Here is a 19,358-nt window from a genome sequence, read left to right as displayed (position 1 = left end):
GTGTTATATTGTGATCATAATCGGGGTAAGAGCTGAACCAGATCAGATCATCTGCTTTCAAATGGGAGTCACACTTGTTCCCTTCTTCAAAAATGGAGTTCTTGACCCCTTCTGTGTCCATCTCCTACTCTTCCTTCAGGATCAGCATAAATGCCAACCCTTATGGGCCTCCCTTCCTCCCTACCCACCCTCCCACTCCGGGTACACTCTTCCTTCTCCGTTATCTTGACCTTTTAAAATGCTTCCCACTTCTACCTTGCATTGTGGTTACTGATGCACAGATCTGGTCTCTGCTGCCAGCTTTGGAAGATGGTATCACTGTCTGCTGTGAAAGTTCATGACCCCACCACTAGGCCTGACCCCCAAGAGGTTCACAAAATACTGCCTGTGTGAATGACCGGGCCACTGTCTCTCCAAACAGGACCCTGACTAAGAGGGGAAATTACTATGCCGGGTCACTAAGTTATAGCTCTTCCAGGGCAGCAGGGCACTAGTTCTACCTTCCAATATCCTCTAAGTCCCCTCTGAAAAATCCCTTTTATAGATGAAGGGACTCAGAAAGGCTGGTCTACTCAAGGTCACACAGCTAGCGAGCCAGAGATGAGAAAACACCTTCTCTCTCTCTTCCCCGCATAAGCCCATGGTCCTACAAGGCCATAGGTTAAGGACAAATGGCTCTCTGGGGGCTTCTGACCCCTCTCGAACCACTTCCATTGGGAGATTTTTTTTTAACACAACTCTGACAGAAGACAGAAACTCAGCTAACATAATTGAAGACCTCGACACCCTCGCCATCCCTACTTCCTACCCCAGAAGCACTTAAAAGCTGTTTAAGGTGAATTCTGTTTATACACTGTGGCTGTCATGACTGTTAAGGATGTTTGCAATGGGGGTCTCTGCACTGCTCTACGATCACCGTCTGCCAGGCTCTCCCTCTGTCTACCTATGTGTTTACATAGCACCTATCACTAGTGCATCAGCGAGCTCTGACAAACAAGCTGCGTCGTGCAGGGAGAAAAGAAAAAAGTTGCTAGTGACTGACGCTGTTAATTATCGCTTCGTTACACCCAGGCACTCCTTAAAGTGGCACATGGTAGCTTTCAATGCCTATGCACATGTGCATGTATTTGAAGACATCCTCCCCCATCACAACGTGATATAAACCATAATCATTATATAACATGACATGAAACGCAGCAGCTCTCACCCATGTGGCAGTAATACCATACAATCAGAACAGCTGTGACCGAAATGGGTAAAACTTATTTATTACCTGACAAGGATTTTAGTTGACCACAAGTTTAATGGAGTCAAGAACGCAATGTGACTGCTAGAGAAACACAACACTGCATCAAATTTAGGCTTCCTTAGTAGAAGCAGAAGGTCCAGATCACAGAAAGTAGGGACCCTACTGTATTTGGCAGTGGGCAGACCACACTTGTTGTGTCGTGTGAAACCCCAAGAGCCACGTTGAAACCCTGGAGGGTGTCCAAAAAGGGTGACCAGGATGATGACAAGTCTGGTAACTAGTCATATGAGACATGTGGAAGAAATTAGTATGTTCAATCTGGAGAACAGACTGTTGAAGGGGAAATCGGATCACTGTCTGAAGACATGTGTTCTCTGTGGCTACAGATGCCTGAACTACTATGGTGCAAATGGAGATAGTAATCAGGCCCCTAGGATGACACGTCAGAGGACAGCACTAGGAGTCAGCTAATCTACACCACATCCACTGCGACAACTGAGATCCTAGGGAGTTTATTTTAGCTCAAGTCCCAAGTACCCAATCCTCTCAGAGTTATGTGGACACCCAAAGGCTTACCTCTCATGGTCATCTCTGTCTCTAGGCTCCTGTGTATGTTAATGCTGTCTGCTCTCCTGTCACAAAAGTTCAGCGATGGAATGAAGCTCTCTCACAATCCCTTCACACACACACACACACACACACACACACACACGTGTGCGCACACACATGCACACCACTCTACAAAGTATACATGACCCTAGTAGACTTCCCTAAAATGGGAGGGGAAGATCATGGAAAGAGGTTTACACTGTAGCTCAAGCAGCTCCAAATGAGGCAGTAGGAATCCTTATGAAATGTCCTTTGTTCTCCTACCACCCTGGAGTTTCACTGAATCTTGACCCCGTCCAGCCACTGACTTCTCTACCTTACCCATTTTCTTTCTCTCCTCTTCTCTTTTCTCCTCCCTCCCAGGAACAAAAACAGTTCATTCTTCCCTTTGTCTTCTTCAGAGTAGCTTTCCCTCTTGATGTCTCAGCATCCAGTACAGTTATACTTACAAAGTCACCCCCATTCCCACCTGGCTTGCCAACATCTTCCCTAGACCCAGGTAGGTATCTCCTACAAAGGAAGTCCTGGTCCCAGATATTAAGAAATCAGCCTCTCATCAATACAGTGAGATCCTGGGGAAGGAAGTTTCCATGGACAAGTAAATTTGGGTAACTCTGCATCCTGGTGACCCCTCTCGGAGATAGACAATGAACAAAATAAATTGTTGGTGTGTCTACAAAGTCCTCCAGTAAAGAAACCTGTTTAACTCTGTGAAACCCAATATTTTTGGAACTTATTAATCCATAGGTTAATGAGAGCAGCTCTGATAGCCCATAGAATATGCCTTGAGATGTGCTGCCCAGGGGACATGCAGTTCGGCCCTGGGAGCAGAAGTGCCAGAAAGAACAAATCACCTCATTGGAGCATGGATGCTTGTCCTATTCCCAACCCCTGAGTGACCTTGGGCCATCCCATCTCCTCCAGGGCTTCAGACTTATAGGCTAGTTTTGCTTCATGCTGTTCTTGACATTATTTATTGCATGAGTCTGGTCACCCCTGTCCTGTAACTGCCTCACAGAGGTGCTCTAAGGATAAATAAGTCCATTATCTGCAGAATGCTGAGAGCTCCTTTGAGAAACCCTTTACATAAATGCGCAGTTATTCTTGTGCTTGTACTAAGTCAGTTATCAACCTTTTGAGCTGGTCCCGGTTTCTGTACAGGCTGTGTGGAGGAATAGGGAAGAAACAGGTGATGCAGCCTCAGCCAAGTGAATCTTTCAGCTAGTTTGAGATGGCTTATTTATCTACCTATGTGTGCGTGCACACACACACACACACACACACACACACACACACACACCAGGCGATACACTCATAAGATCCAATATCTAGGGTAAACAGCATTACTGTTTTACTTCTGTCAGATTCCTGCAGCTCTGCAGGCTTCTGTTCTGGTCAGGGGACCCTCTTTCTAACATGTCTACCCAATTCCATTATTCAGAAAAGAAGACCGAGACCAGAGAGATGAAATGAATCCTCCAACATCCCATTGTAAAGTGATGACATGACCAGGCCAGATGAGGAGCTTCATAACCTGCTGCTTTTTCCCAGGCTTGTCCCCAGGCATCTCAGGCTTGTCTTATTAGAAAGACTCTGCTGCTCTTTCCACTAGGCCATCCTTCCACAGTTGAGAACAGTTGGAGCCATCCAACAATAGATGTTGTTGAATTTAGTGTTTGTAAAGATATTTGAGGAGAACCCAGAATCTGCCTAGAATGCCACAGACAGGTGGAATGTGGACCAGATGCTTCATTTATCTGGCTACTCAATCAACATTTCATTTTCATCTCCCAGATACCATGGGCTATCCTGTGCTCTACACAGAAATGAATAAAACAAAGTCTCTACCCTTATTTAAACTTATATTCCAGTGGAAAGGACAGGCAATAAGCAAATAAAGGCATGTGCTAATGGCATGTAATGATAATGCCATGAAGACAAGGAAAACGGGCTAACAGGATGGAAATGGTGAGCCTGAAACAGAGAAGCAAGAGTGATTGGGAGAGCCTCACCAGGAAGGAAACATTGAAAAAAGACTTGAAGGAAGTAAGGAAGTAAGCCTCATGAATGTGAGGGTGATAAGCCCTCCAGAGAAAGGGAGCAGTAAGAGCAAAGCCTTGGTGAGTTGAGGAACAGTGAAGAGGCCAGTGTGGCCAAAGCAAAGAGTGTGTGGAAGGTGTGGGAGTAAAGGTAGGTTACGAGGTAAGGAGGAAGCTGGTGGAGTCCAGGTCAAATCAAAACAGTTGTTGCAAGGCACCTTCTAAAGTTGATTCCATGATGATGTGACTAGGTCATAATGTTGGGTACCACCAGGTCCTGATTTCTGTCATTCTGATAAGTGTGCTGGTTTCACTTCTGAGCTAACTAACATACTATCAGAGAGCTGGTAAAGCACCCTCTCCTCCTGGGGCAGCACAACTTTGGAAGGAACCAGTAGACACAAAAGCTAAAGGAGAGAATCTATTTGTCTGCTGCTTCCTTGTGCAAGATGGCTTAATAATATAACTGAAGGAGTTACCTTTTCCCCCTTACTCCTTAAATGTAAAACACTTCCCATATAACACTGCCAAAATGCACTAGCACTTGTGTTTCTTTTGGTTGAGTGGAATTCTCTTACCTTATCAATGACCAAGCAAGACTAGAATTCGGCTTCCCATCTGAGGCAGAGTTTGATATAAATTTAGGGCACCATATGTCTAAGGGATAAGATATGAATCTTTCTAAGTACCAAGAGTATAAGGGAGGGATCCAGAATCATTGGAAATGGGGGTGCCAAAAGAAAACAACCAGAATCAAGCAAAAGCAACAGCTGAATCAGGATTACTGGCCTCAAGTCTTCTCTTTCATCCCTGCCCAAGAATGAGAGTGGGTCTCAGAGTTGGGGGTGAATTTCCCCTATGAAGAGGCACCAGTGCCCAAGGAGAGGGAAACCAAGGGCCAGAGACTCAGCTGGTCATTGTCCCCTCTACAGGACCCATGACATCTCTTCAATCAATTCTACACATCTTACCTCAATCTTTGTACACCAAGCAAAAGTCTGTTTCCTCAAAAGTCTCAAACCACCAAGGACTCAACATAGGACTGCATGTGATAGCAAATGGGGCTACCACTTGCATTCTGTATTTCTACCCAGTCTAATGGCCCTTGAGTGGTGGAGCATGGTGGAACTGAGGTTCCCACTGGACTGAAGTCTGGGTCCCTGGGGGGCTGAAGAACAAAAGCAAGCTAAGGGGGTAATAGGGACATTGAAGTCAAACCTCTCCTGCTTCACAGTTTCCCAAGAGCTGAGCTTGCCTCCACTGATTGTAAACAGTTGGTCAATCTTTGTCTCAACAGAAATGCACAAGAGCAACAGGATGTGTTTTCATGAGCCATAGTTTGTGATCCCCCTCTGAATTGCTCTCTGCACCTAGGGCCACATGTTGATATGGACCCAAATGCTCTCCCTTGGCAGCTCATCTTTGCTGGAGAAGGCTATCAACCCTGTGATGTTTTCTGCAGGGAATATATGAAGAGACGAAGTGGACACACTTGTCTGCTTCCCCAAATCTTCCCTTTGGAATCAAGAAACCAGAAAGCTCTGCTCCGGGGAGAAAAGCCTGTAACTGGATCAACTCCTCTGCTCTCAGAAGAGCTAATGAATTAGAGCTGCACTCTCTGATACAGCAGCCACTAGTTACAGGTGACTATAGAGCACCTGCAGTAGGCTCACCAGAACTAAGTGTGGGATAAGTGAAAAGTATTCAGTGGATTTTGAGCACTAAGTACAAAAAAAAAAAAAAAAAAAAGAGTATAAAATATCTCATTACTCTTTTTTTTTTCATTACTCTTTATATTGCTTTTTTATATTGCTTGTATTTTAGATATATTGAGTTAAATAAAATATACTATTCAAATTAATTTGTCCTCTTTGTTTCTACTTTTTCTAATGTGGCTACTAAAACATTTTATTTTTTTTTAATTTTTATTTATTTATGATAGTCACAGAGAGAGAGAGAGGCAGAGACACAGGCAGAGGGAGAAGCAGGCTCCATGCACCGGGAGCCCGACGTGGGATTCGATCCCGGGTCTCCAGGATCGCGCCCTGGGCCAAAGGCAGGCGCCAAACCTCTGCGCCACCCAGGGATCCCTACTAAAACATTTTAAATTACACATGTGCCTTGCATCCTATTTCTGTTGGGCATCCCTGAGCTTGAAGATGAACAATCATTAATGGCATTGGAGAAGGGGTACTAGTTCTTGCCAGTCTGAGCACCCTGTGTATAAAAAGTACTGAATGCCATGGTGCCTCAGTTTACCCAGCAGAGGTGAGGGGCAACATAGAAAGGTAAAAAGGCTGTAGGCCTAAGACCAAGAGACCAGCATTCCACCAAGCAGATGTCTGACCATAATAAAGTAGTCAAGCCATATCAAGAGCTCTGACTAGCCAGTTGTGGCTGGAGCTTGCTAGTACACCTTCCACACCTTCCTCTGGACATTGGAGACTCCCAATGTGAAAGGCCTCACAGCCAGCACTCCTCTTCTTCCTGCCCCCAGATTGCCATTGTAGACTCTGAGAAATCAGTACAGTCTGAATTGCTCAGATCTAGGTGACCTTTGAGGTCCTTTCTGGATAGAACAAGAAAATGTGGGATTTGGGCACTGGACAAATCCAGATGCAAATTTCAGTTCTATCATTTGCAAGCTATATGAACCTCCAAACGAATCTTAACCCCTCTGAGTCATGATGTCTTCATATGTAAAATAGGTAAAATAATATAAAGCTTCAGTAAAAATTTCACTGGATCTACAAAAGCACTTCCATGGGACCAGACACATAAACGGTAGCTAACACTGGCCTCGACTCTTACAATATTTTATAGTCTTCATTTTGTTGATTACATGCTATTTGAAATGCAGTAGAGGAGTTAGCCGTTTAAAGGAAATTTGTTCTAAATACTTGTCTGATGGGAAATACTTGTTCTAAATACTTCCCTAAAAAAGAGAACCGTCTCCTCCCATTTTCTGTCCCATTCTTCTCTTATAGATCAAGAAACTTTCCTCTCTTAGTTGATTAGTCTTCAGACAACCCAAGTTTTTCCTACCTGGGTTTTCAGGTTCACCTAAAATGAGGAGTATGCTCATCCAAAGCACCATCTAGTGCAAAACGTTTCTTTCATCCTAGATGGCAATGCAGAAAAAACAAAGCCCCGCTCTGCTGACCTCCAGAGGTTTCCACCCCCCGCAAGGACTGGGGCTTTTGGGGGACAGCCTGAGGAACACAGTCTGCTCAAGCAGAGGGAGGGGGAGAGGATTTGGCAAGAAGTGGAAAGAGCCAAGGAGGAAGAAAAAACAAACCCAGCTTTAATTAAACACAGTGAATCTAAATCAGAGAGGTTCGCTCAGAGAGCAAGGAAGGGTGAAATGGAATTTTTAGAAGAAAACAACTTTGCCCACCTTCTTAGTCTCATTAACATTGAAATGAACCCCCTGAGGAGAAGGAGCTTGCCTCTGCCTGAGAGGAGGGTGGAAACCTCCCTGAGCCTCAAGGGGACTTTATGCCCGTCTGATCTGCCAAGACAGGGTACCCCTTTCTAAGCCTCCCCTGAGGCCTCCTCCTCTGCCTTTGCATCAGGAGGCAGGAGGATTTCTTTTGTAGGTGGCTGAGCAGCAGGGCCTTGTGGGGGAGGTGTTGGGGATACACCTGGGATCCTGTCCTGACCCATTGAGTTCTCTCAGCTCATCACACCGCCTTCCTTTCCTTCCTCATTCTCTCTCCTTTGCAGAGCATCCTGGTGAATCCCCACCACATGAAAGCAACTGGGATGTGTTGGGCCCAGCTGGGCTCTGGGTTTCTCCTAGTGAACTCTCCTCGCAGTTGGAAAACTTGATGCTTGCCAAGCTCAGAGACTTAGCTTGGAGTCTCGCTTGCTGTTAATTTGACCTCAGGTCTGATAATTGGATGTCTCCCTTATCTCTGGCAGCTAGCCCCACCCTGAATGCAGTTCTTATATCTGGGCCTCTATGCCAAGGTCTTAAAAAGTGTCCTGGGTCCCTCTCTTTAATTAGTCACTGCCTTCTGGAATTTCTGAACATCAGTCTAGCGGCCAGCTCTTTGTTGGTAAAAATATCCAGCACCAACTTCCTCATATTAATACTTTCTCCCACTTATTTGGAAACTCTTTGCCATCTTACTTTGGCATGATGCCTGACACAAAGTGGGGATTAATAAACATGTGTTGAATAAATGGATGATTGAATGAGTGAACCTGGGGACTTGGGAAAACTTTATATACGGCCAACCTCATGTATTTGAATGCCATCCTAGGTTCAGTGGCCTGTTAAAAGTCACCAGTTTTAGTGTGGAACCCCTGCTAATAATGGCCAAAACATACTTTCAGCCATCCAGTAAATGACCAATCCCTGTGTTGATACTCAATAAAACTGGTCTGTTGGCCAAAGTCAAGTTTGGCAGCATCTTAGCTGACTCAGGCGGCGCTACATTTGGAGCAAGAGATCCCTGAAGCAAACAAAGAAGAGGTTCTGTTATGGAAACTGTACCTTCCCTGTGATTTAATATTCAAAAACTTCCATTAACATCCTCATCAAGATGGCAATGCATATTTCTCAAATATTTTCCAAATAAATGACCATAAATTTAAACACAAATTAAAGGTCCCTGGGCAATGAAGAAAGTCTATAAAAAAAAACCTAAAAGATAGGGGAAGGGCCTCACCCAGCGTAAGCCATAAAAGGAACATGAAGGGAAAATATTCAAGACCACACTTCTGCTCTGTTTGGTTTTGCATACTTAATAAGTATCTGTAAAAGCGTTTATTTGTATTTTATATTCTTATTCAATTTCAACATCCCATTTTGCTAAGTTTATAGTATGAAAATGGAAATGTCTAGGAATGGAGGTAAAGGTCCAATGCTATGATATTTAAATAAATGTATAAGGATAGAAGTAGAAAAATACAAGGAATTTTTAATATGTCTCTTCAGGAAGTCAACCTTAATCTTTCTCCCCTTGAGAATAAGCTGGACATAGCAACTCACTTTCAACAAACAGAATGTGGCAAGAGTGGGTGTGTGACTCCCAGGACTATGTCGCAAAAGACATGGTAGTTTCCTCCTTGCTATCTTGGATCACTTGGTCTTGGGAAAGCCAACTGCCATGTTGTCAGGAAATTCCAGCATATTTGTGGAGGGAGTTCATCTGGCAAAGAACCGAAGCCTCCTGCCGACAGTAAGATGAACTGAGGCCTGGTGAGGAACTGAGCTAGCTTGGAAAGGAATCATCCAGGCCCAGTCAAGCCTTCAGATGACTATAGCCTCAGCCAATGTCTTAACTGGAACCTCAGGAAAAGTCCTGAGTCAGAACCACCCATATAAGCTGTTTCAAAATTCCAGAAACTGTGAGATAATAACCACTAAGTTTTGGGGTGCTGTCTTCCACAGTAGCAGAAAGCCAGTAGAGAAGAAAGCATTGACTTCCATGATCCAAACAAGATGAGAACTGCAGAGCAAGAGTTAATGCCGGGTTTATTCACAATAGCCATCAGCTTTAGCAGCCATCTAATAATGAGAGAAAGGGGGATCCCTGGGTGGCTCAGCGGTTTAGCGCCTGCCTTCAGCCCAGGGCCTGATCCTGCAGTCTCGGGATCGAATCCCATGTTGGGTTCCCTGCATGGAGCCTGCTTCTCCCTCTGCCTGTGTCTCTGCCTCTCTCTCTCTCTCATGAATAAATAAATAAAATCTTTAAAAATAATAATAATAATGAGAGAAAGAAGCCAGGCTTTCCTCACTGGCAAAGTTGGGCCTTCCTATCCTAAGTCTTGAACGTTGGCAATGGCCAGTCAGCTTTAGGGTTTGAAAGCCAAAGGTGTGGCTGAGATACCTACACAAATCTCTTTTCCATGGCCCCAGACAAGATTTTAGAGAAGACCTAGCTGGCCAACTATTGGGAACATGCTAGCATTATTACCATCTTAAGTCTCCTCAAAATAAATGCTCTCTACTTTTGGCAGTTGGGAATGAGATCTGTCATCTCATAGCCCTAACACAGCACATTCCAATGTCATTTCTCTGTCTTCCCCAATTCTTCTATAAAATGTGATACCTATTCAGTTGAATGTAAATTATTCTGTACACCCACTCAGGAAGCTGGCTACTTCTAAGAATCATTAAAAGGGAAGAAATTCTTCTTCTGTCCTATGAATAATTTCTCTTCATTTTATCTGTGGCGGCGGAGGTGGGGGAGGCTTAGAAGTGAGAGAGGATCTGTGCTTTCTATATATTGGATGCTCTTAATACAGAGTCCAACTGTATTCTCAACTACTCCCTCTTTGCTTTATACTCTCCTGATTCTGGGCACATGAGAAGCCCCACTTCTAAGGCTGTCTGCTAATGATGTGGTATAAGCAGCTTGTATAATTTGGTGTCTCAGCCCCCAGTGGGCAAAAGAATGTCTGTCCTAGTGAAAATTACCTAGTATGGCAAAAGGATTATAAATCGCCATAGGACCAAACTAGATCCACTTTTGTGCTTTTTATATAGTATCAGCAAGATCAACGACATTTGTTCTGCTGCCTGGCAGGTATTAAATTCATCTCATTGTGCTTACTTTGTTTGTCCAATGTGCACGCCTAACAATAACAGAGGAAGGGCTCCTCCAGAGCACCAGAGCAATCCAAGCCTGTATCAGAGTCTATATATATCTCGGTTAGGAGTGCTCAGCACGCTGCCTGTTTATTTCCTACCTAAGTTTTGCCAGCATTGAGATTTGAGCATTGAGGTTTCCTGAAGCCCTATGTTTAAGTGTCACGAAATGGGGGCTCTATCTATAGTAGACGATGGAGAGATAAAAGAAATGAACATAAGTATCTACTATGCAATAGTCATTACAGGTCTCATCCTCACTGGGTGAGTGAGTTATTATACTGCCCATTTTATAGATGAGAAAACTGAGCTTCAAAGCAGTCATCTGCAAAAAATACACAAAAAAAGAAGTCAACTGTCTGAGACAACATAACTAGTAAAATGGTGAAACCCAGTCTGAAGCCAAAGCTTATGTGTTTTCACTACACTATGCTACCTCCTTAGATTACAAATAAGACTGTACCAACCAAACCACCAAATAAACCTTGTACCATGAAATGAAAGAAAGAAGAAAAAAAAGGGAATGGGGACCCCTGGGTGGGAGAGAAGGGTAAGCAAGTGTTGTTCAGGGATGATTTAATTTCCAATTAATCACCAGATTTGGGGCACCAACTGCAGAGATGCTTCGTAGATTTCCTTAGTGGTTTTCTCTATATGTGAGCTAACACACAGTCCCAAAACTAGAAAAAATAAAATAAAATTTTATTGAGGTACCAGTGAGAATCATGATGGTGAAAGGTTAGTAGCAGAAAGGACCAATTCGGCAGGTAGATGAGACTAGCCACCGCCCATCACCTAATCTCCATGTGCTCTCATGTTCTATGCTCACCATGCATGCTGGAATTCTTTTGAAATAATGAAAACTATGTTGCGCTGTGCAAAATAGATGGCTGTTGAATGAGTTTAAAAGATGTTTAAATTGTTATGTTAGTATTTTTAAATTAAACATAACTCTTTATGAACATATTGTTAGGGAAAAAGTTAGAAATCTATACAAAACTGCCCTTATATATTGGGACAAATTGGGGAATCTGAAAAAGTCTTGGGATCTATACTTTCCAAAAGTCTTGGGTATATTTTATAGCAAATCCCCACATTGATTGCTAGGGAGATACCAAAAGCAATGAGACATGATGAAAATCTCGACCCCAAGGGATAGTACGCACAAAGACGTGAAAACAATGTGAGAATAGCACAAGACAGCATATGATTAATCACCACAGATGAGGAACAGACAATAAGTTCTGGACATTTGGGGGGGGACAGACCACTCACCAGGGGTTGCAGAGAGCAGAAGGTTTTTATGGAGGAGGTCAATGAGAGTACAATCTTGGAAGAATAATGAATAAACTTGGGCATGGATGGGGTGGGAGAGAGAGAAGAAAAGGAGGCATGCATGTCTAAATTAGATCTTTCTGGTCAAGCTCTCTACCTCTATATATCACAACCTTTCCAATTAAACAAAAACCATTTTGAGAGCATGCACTTCATAGACCTTAATATAGTGTGGGCACCTAGTAGGTATTCAAAATAATTTTGAATTATAATATTCCAGTCCATGAAACTGTGCTCTACTCTTCAGTAGATACTCCAAGGCCCCCTTATGTTCAAAAGCAGACAGTCGAAGAAATTAAAGCAACTCACATGCCTCTCAAAGATTTTGGTCTGAAAGAAGGAAGCGATTACAGTAATTATGAACAGCTCTCATTTCACAGATCCACAGTCAGGAACCTCACTGGCCTAAAATGCCACCAAAGTAACCTCACCAGGAACTCTGTATGCCAGACTTTAGATGCCAGGACCCCAGCACAATGGAAGTGACCAGAGCACCTCTGGGTCCTCTGCCCTCTACTGGATAGGAGACTACAACTGAATATAACTGAAGGCAGGAAGAGAAGTCATCCATCTCAGAAGAAAAGCCTGGGAAGGTGTCCAGTGGCTTCTAGGCCAGCCGCTAGCGTGTCTTGGAGCCTCCCGCCAGCCCTAGGTCCTAACGGGCTGCCTTTACCTGCTCTGGCCGGTGAGGCTCGAGGACTCAAGGATGGATACAGATTCTCCACCGGGTCTCAATGTCCCAGCTGAGACATTCCAGCTAAGAGAAGTTACTGCAATCTGCACCCTAATAGCTCTTTAAAAATAAGTTACACTTTTGACTCAGTGGAGTTAGCCGAATGGCTAGTAGAGAAGAAAAATGCAAAGCAGAAAGAGGAGAAAAAAAACAAAGCAACATTATCAGCCAGCTTTGATCTCAAGACTGTTTCATTACTGCACTCTGGGTTAAAAGGAGGGAGGGAGGGGGGGAAAAAAGGCAACATTTCAGGCAGGAAATGTCTATTATTCAGAAACATAATATAATTATGTGTCTGGATGGCCCAGTTTATCAGACAGCATTTTCTGGGAAGGATGTGGTGGGGTTAGACACATCATCTCCTCTCCTCACCAGTGTCCCACCCCCCAAACGCCCCTCCTCCCCCCTCCACCTTTTTTTCTTCTTTCCCCCTCCAGGACACTTCCAATTTCCCAGGTTTCGTGACCACTTACATGTCTTTCCTGAGTGTTTTTATATAGCGTAGGAAATTGGGTAATGAAAGCCGAGTCATACATTTCTGCTTTATGTTTCCAAAGAAGCAAGTGTGACTGTCAGGTTTACAAAAGATTGTTTATGTTCACTGGCGTGAAATGGGGAGCGAGCGTTCGGAGCAGAGAGAGAGAAAGGCTGGCCAGGCTGGGATGACAGCAATGCATTCATCCTCCACGCTACAGCAGACAAAGCGCGCTCCCTGCCTGACAGGGACCATAAATCATGGGCAGGAGATGCTGTACCTACAGCTTATACCATTCCAGATGACAAACACACAATAATCCACACAGCACAGCACTTTCTCGCTCCCCCTCTTCCTCCACCCCCTGGCTGCTCTCCTCTTCCTTGCCTTCCTCTCTCGCCTCTCCCCTCCCAACCAACGCCCCCCCCCCCTTTTTGTTCCTAGCACCTGCTTGATCCCTTCTCTTCCTTCTGATTTCCAGTCTCGGGCCTCCCCCCAACATGCCATCCATTCTCTCGCCTCTCCACTCCTTTCTCCTTGCTTCTTCTCTACCTCCCGCCTGCACGCTCACTTCCTCTTTGGCAATCTCTTTTCTTTTCCTCTTCTCTCTTCTTGCCTCGGCCTCTTGCATTTTTCCTTCTTTCTTTCTAGTTATTTTCTCTGTTTCCAATTTTTGTCTTGCTCCCTCTCTCCACCTCTTTCCTTTGGCTTGCCCAACCTGCTAAGACAAATTTGACCCCTCCCTTGCAGATCCCCTTTGGCCTGGAAACAGAGAAAGGAAAAGGCAGGTTCCCCAGGAGTTGGAACTTCAGTGCTGTGGCCCCAACAGACCCCCTTACAGAGGACAATGGGGGAACAGAGAGATTCTGGCCTGTGATCAGATGATCCAGGTAGAGATTCTCCTGTTGCAGCCAGGGAAACGTGTGATCTGAGACCCAGGGCAGAAACAGAGCAAATCCTCTCAGCTGGGTAAGAGTCAGCGAGTCTACAATTCTGAACACACTCAAGCACACGGTTCCATCTTATGAGTTTATTCTTCTTCCTCAAACCAAGGAAAGAAATTCTTTTTTTTTTTTTTCTTTTTACCAAGGAAACTCTTTTCTCACTCAACTGCGGAGGCAATTCCAGAAAGACATTTTCTGCATGAGCATGAGGATGCATGCATATAAGTATATATGGGGCTGTGGGGAATCAAGGGAGAGTCTACGTGAGAGTTCCCTTCCTTTAGTCACACCAGGATTTTTAGAGTTTTGATAGGAAAGACCAAACCTGAGAGACTTCTCTTACAGACTCTGTTTTGTTTATAAAACAACTCTGGAAGTTGAATCAAAAGGAAGCCATTGAGAAGCTCATCTCTATGGTGTCCTCCAGGCCCTGAGGAACATGATTCCTTGGCCTGAGTCATGGCCCCCTGGGGAGCTAAGGGGTCAAATGAAGATGAATCACTTTGCTGATTTTAGGTCTTGCTCCTCCAAGGTATTTTCACTCATTAATCCAGTATTATAAAATGCTGAACCATTAATACTCAGGGAATACTCAATCTACACTCAGATTTTCCGAGTCCTCGTGAACGATGTCTTTTCATTTTTGGAAATGGAATCCAGAACAGGCCACTGGAACTTCAGATTCCTGGGACCCAATGCGATTTGCCCTAAGGGACAGCTGGGTGATTTACAAGGATGGCTTCCAGCCAGCCAGCCCAGTGATGGCTCCAGGAAACTAGGGCTCCAGAGAGAGGGCTGCCCACAGAGCAAGACAGGCACCCTCACTCTGTTCTCTTTTTGAGGTTTTAATGACCTCCCAGGGCAATACGGAGAGTCCCTTTGACATCGGGTCAACTCAGAGCTGGATGTGAGCTGCCCTGCTGACTTTCAATCATCCCTGACACTGTCTCTCAGGCCCAGAGATCAACATATATGTCCTTCCACCCGACCACTCACCCTTTCCTGACCCTTTCCAAATCAACAGACCACCCTGTGGAGCGGTATTCCAGGAAGAGTAGGGTTCAAAGGCAGTCTTTTCTCCAGAAAGCTCCTGTGGAGTCCACTGCCAAGATGCAACCAAAAAAAAAAAAGAAGAAGAAGAATGGCACCCCGAGAAAAGTGGAGTGACGATGTTCTGGGCTAATTAATGAAGCCTGCTAGAGAAACCCACAATCAGGCAAGGAACACAGAAAGCCATCCCTCTCTGGCTTCCTCCCTCTGTGGTGACTTGCTGGGAAGGGGGAAAGGACTATCTGCTTGGACAACCCTTAAATCGATGCATCCTAATTAACAGAGGATTTAATTCATCAAAGTGACAGCAACTCTATTTATGCCATCTCCTTCAACAGGCCTTAGGGCTGGCCTATGGGGTTTATTATCTTTCCCTCTCCTTCCTTTTCTCTTTCTCTCCTCTTCTCTCTCTCTCCTTTCATTCCCTCCCCCTCTGTCCTTTTCTAATAGACCCCTGGCAAGATTTAAGGAGGAGGATCCTTTCAAGCTGAGAACTGTTCAACCATCTCCCTGAAGTCTTAATAGGTGCCCCCGGCCCTCTAATTCGGCCTGAAAAACCCTGCAGGCCTGTTCCAGAAGCCAGGATGACAGCAGGCCTCGCAGAGGCCAGGCAGAGGACAGGAGAGTGCCCCCCCCCCCAGGCCCACCCCACCCGCCAGCCAGGGGTCAGCCGCTGGCCCCCGCGGCCCCCAGAGGGCCCCTCATTTTACGGATGAGAAGCCTAATGAGTGGGAGAGAGTGAGTGAAATGCCCGGGATTACACAGCTAATCAGAGGCAGAGCCGGCACCAGACCTCCCAAGAATCAGGGCTCCTTCCAGCTCACTAGCCAGCTGCCACCTCCACACTGTGCTGAGGACAGGCCTGTCCCACAGCCCCTTCCTTGGGGCCGAGCCACTCTCCTCTCTGATCTTGTTTTATGAGGATGAGCTCTGTTAATCTTCATCATTAAAAACAGTTAACACGGACGGACTAGGTACTCTGCGTGAAGCGCTGTGCGACAAGTGTTATCTAAGTTAATCTCCTCCATGTTATAAGGTGACTACTACTCCTTATTCATATTTTAAGATGAAGCAACAGACTCCAAGAGATTAAGTGACTTGCCCAAACGGAAGATGACTAACCGCTAAACCATTCTTTCAGCCACTGGCTGTAATGCCACTTTTAAATTGAAATTACTCCCAAAGGGCATTAAATTAAGCTCTTTACATTTTGGTGGGGATGAATTTGCCTGGAACTTTGTGTGCAGGGACACATGTCCCCAGCCCAGCCACCTGAAGCTGCAGGGGAAAGTCAGAACCAACCTCCTCGGGTTGGCCCCAGACTCTGGCTCTGCTCCCCCAGACCGGATCCAGGGGAAAGGGGAGCTTTCCCAGCACGGCCGAGCTGCCACACTGCAGACCCCACAGTCCACAGAACCTTCTGGAAAAGAGCCGCTCGCTCACTCACTCCCATCACTTTCCTTGCCCCTAGGAGAGAATGCCACCGGGGTCTGGCCCAGTCTTGACAGGCTCCTATTTGATAACCAATTGGACTCATCAGAATGCAAAAAAAAAAAAAAAAGATTGGGGGAGAAGAAAAGATAAATGGATCCTGCCTACCCCGTGCCCCCCACACCGCCCCCAGCTGGCCACTGGCCCTTGGCGCAGCGTGGGAGCTGGGAGCCCAAGAACTGCCCCTGGGGCAGCGGCGGGGGCGGGGCGGGGCGGGGCAGAGGGAGGGCTGGGGGAGGGCGGGGGGGGGCGGGGGAGGGCTCCCCAGGCTCCAGGGGCCGCCGCAGCCGCGCTCCTGGAAGTGGGCTCGCGCTTGCTCCCCATCAGTCAGCGCCAGGATGAAAGGGCTATAAAACCAACACAGCGCCCGAGACCGTATGAAAATATATATCCTGATGTGTCAGGAATACCTGGCGCGCCTTTAACCTCAACTTCAGATGAACCAACACGCCTCGGAGCACATTTATATGCAAAGGCATATAATATGTCCCCTGTATCTAATTATCTGTCAACCTGAGGCAGTTTGTTTTCCAAATCGGCCTCTCGGCTGTGACTTTACGAGGTCATAAAGAAAACGATGCCACTCTGCACTGAAACGCAAGGAGAGCCTGGATCAACAAATTATGCTCCTTAATGGTGTCTCCCGGCCTGGAGACGCGGGCCCTGCCGCACCCCTGCCTCCCGCCCAAGGGAAGCGAGGGCGCGCGGGGCCTGCGAGGGCCCGGGCCGGCCCACCAGGGGCGCTGCCCTCGCTGCGCCCGCCTGTGCTCCGCGGGCTGTTCCCCGCCGTCCCGCTGCCTCGCCGCCCCTGGGCCCGCGGATCCGGGGGGCCCCGGGAGGAAGCTCGAATCCACCCTCCGCGAGGGAGAAGCTCCTGCCTGCGCCGGGCCCCAGCTCCGGCCCGCGGCAAGGGTGGCTGGACGGGGTCCTCCCACCGCGCACCTGCCAGCAGAAGGGGGGGGGCGCTCCTCCAAACTTGCAAGCAAGAGGACAAAAGTCCTTCTCCCACAGCAGGGAAGGTAGGTGGCAGCAGCAGGAGGGCTATTGTGCTGAGTCGCCGCTGAGGCTCTGCCTCCTGCCGAGCTCAGCCCTGCAAGCGTGCACAGGCGCGCACACGCACGCACACACCCGGGGAAAGGGCGGAGGGACGGGCCCGGCACAGTCTTCAGCTCCTATTAGTCCCCCTCTGATCTTCAGCAGATTAATTAGGAAGTTTGTCAGGAACCAGCCGTGAACTCCAGCCGCTCCTCTCGGGGAGTGGTCGCGGTGCCAGCGGAATCCAAGCGGCAGGAATTCCTGTACGCGCGCTGCTCCTGTGATTAATGATAGAAAGGAATAAAAAAAAAAAAGAGAGGTCAACAGCTGAGTGCAAAGCAAGTTGCTAGACAGGGAGTAATTAAGATACTTGGGTAAATATGATTAATAAGCTCAAACTGGCAGGGTGTGCAGTAAACAAGGACTAACCAGATGGTCCCCTCTCTTCTGACAAGGCTGGGCACTTGGAAACAACGGGGGGAAGGGGGAGCGACCAGAGGGAGAGGGGAGGGGAGGGCCACCTGCAAGGCAGGACTGAACCGCCTTTCCTTCACTGACCCCATTCGGAGGGAGAGGCTGGATCCCCAGGGAGGGATTAGGCCGGGGAGGTGGCTGTGAGACTCCACGGATCCTCTTATCGCAGGCACCAGACAAATTGCTGGATGTGGAGGGATTGCTACTCAGACATCAAGGCCTCACCTCACTCCCGCCCTGCACACTAGTGCTCGTGCTCGCTCACTTGCTTTGGTTTAGCTGCTCACTACAAGACCCCACGTAACTCGCGGGCTGGAGTTACTGTACTCGTTGACTCAGGCCATAACAAAGTACCACACACTGAGCAGCTTGAATGACAGCAGTGTATTGTCTGAAAGTTCCGGAAGTCAGGAGTCCAAGATCAGAGTATCTGCCAACTTGGTTCATCCTAACACTGGGAGATGGGGATCTGCCCCAAGCCTCTCCCCCAGATTTGCCTGGTTGGCTGGCCATCTGTGGTGCTACTTGACTTGTAGATGTGTTACCCCATCTCTGCTTTCATGATGTTCCCCCTGGGTCTGTGTGTCTTTGTTCAAATGTCCCCTTTTCGTAAGGCTGCCTGTCACACTGGGTTAGGGCAGACCCTAATTATTTTATCTTGACTGATAACAAGGGCAGTGGCCCTATTTCCAAATAAGGTCACATTTGGAGGTTAGGACTTCCGACATGAGAGAGATGAAATTCAAGCCCTCACAGTTACTTACTGGGTTGAAAAGCAAAACAGGAAACAAATTCGTACTCAGAAGGGACCTGAACCAAGCAAAGGTATGCTTTCACAGCACTGTTTAGAAGGGGGACAGGGCATGGAATCCTATTTCTCATTCTACTAAAAAATATGGTTCTTTCGAGTCTTAACCACTGCCTTGGAAAGAATATCTCTGTGTCACATCAAGGAGACAGTCTGATGTTTACAGAAATGAAATTGAGAAAGAGCCATGGGCACATGTCCCCAACAATCCAGGTTAGCAGGAAGTATTTGTAGGCCCTAAAAGAGAAGACTCGGAAGATTTGCCATTAAATAGCAGAACGGTGCCAAGTCATCACCATCTATAGGCATGGGCAGCTAAGTATGTCCACGCTGAGGACAGGCATTATAGGGGCAGTGAAGAAAACATAGGATTAATCCCTAGCCTAAAGGAGCTTAAAAGAGTCCGGAATCCTGTTGTTAGTCACCTAGGACTGTTGTGATAAATGACCACAAAGTTGATGGCTTAAAACAACAGAAACTATTCTCTCATAGAATGTGAATGTCAAGGTTGGTAT

General features: G+C 46.5%; 1 long non-coding RNA gene across 1 annotated transcript in view; it reads right to left on the bottom strand.

The window, feature by feature from the left end:
• LOC140599661 (uncharacterized) overlaps positions 1-17,804 on the bottom strand; it is a 45,602-nt gene extending 27,798 nt beyond the window's left edge. Inside the window, exon 1 of the long non-coding RNA XR_012002563.1 lies at positions 17,469-17,804. This is a non-coding gene — a long non-coding RNA (uncharacterized lncRNA). The remainder of the gene's footprint in view (positions 1-17,468) is intronic.
• Positions 17,805-19,358: the final 1,554 nt, after the last annotated feature.

The sequence above is a fragment of the Vulpes vulpes genome, chromosome 7 (genome assembly GCF_048418805.1).
Source record: "Vulpes vulpes isolate BD-2025 chromosome 7, VulVul3, whole genome shotgun sequence".
Classification (NCBI taxonomy): Eukaryota; Metazoa; Chordata; class Mammalia; order Carnivora; family Canidae; genus Vulpes; species Vulpes vulpes.
Note: the sequence above shows the minus strand (reverse complement) of the source record. Positions and strands in the feature narration are given on the sequence as shown.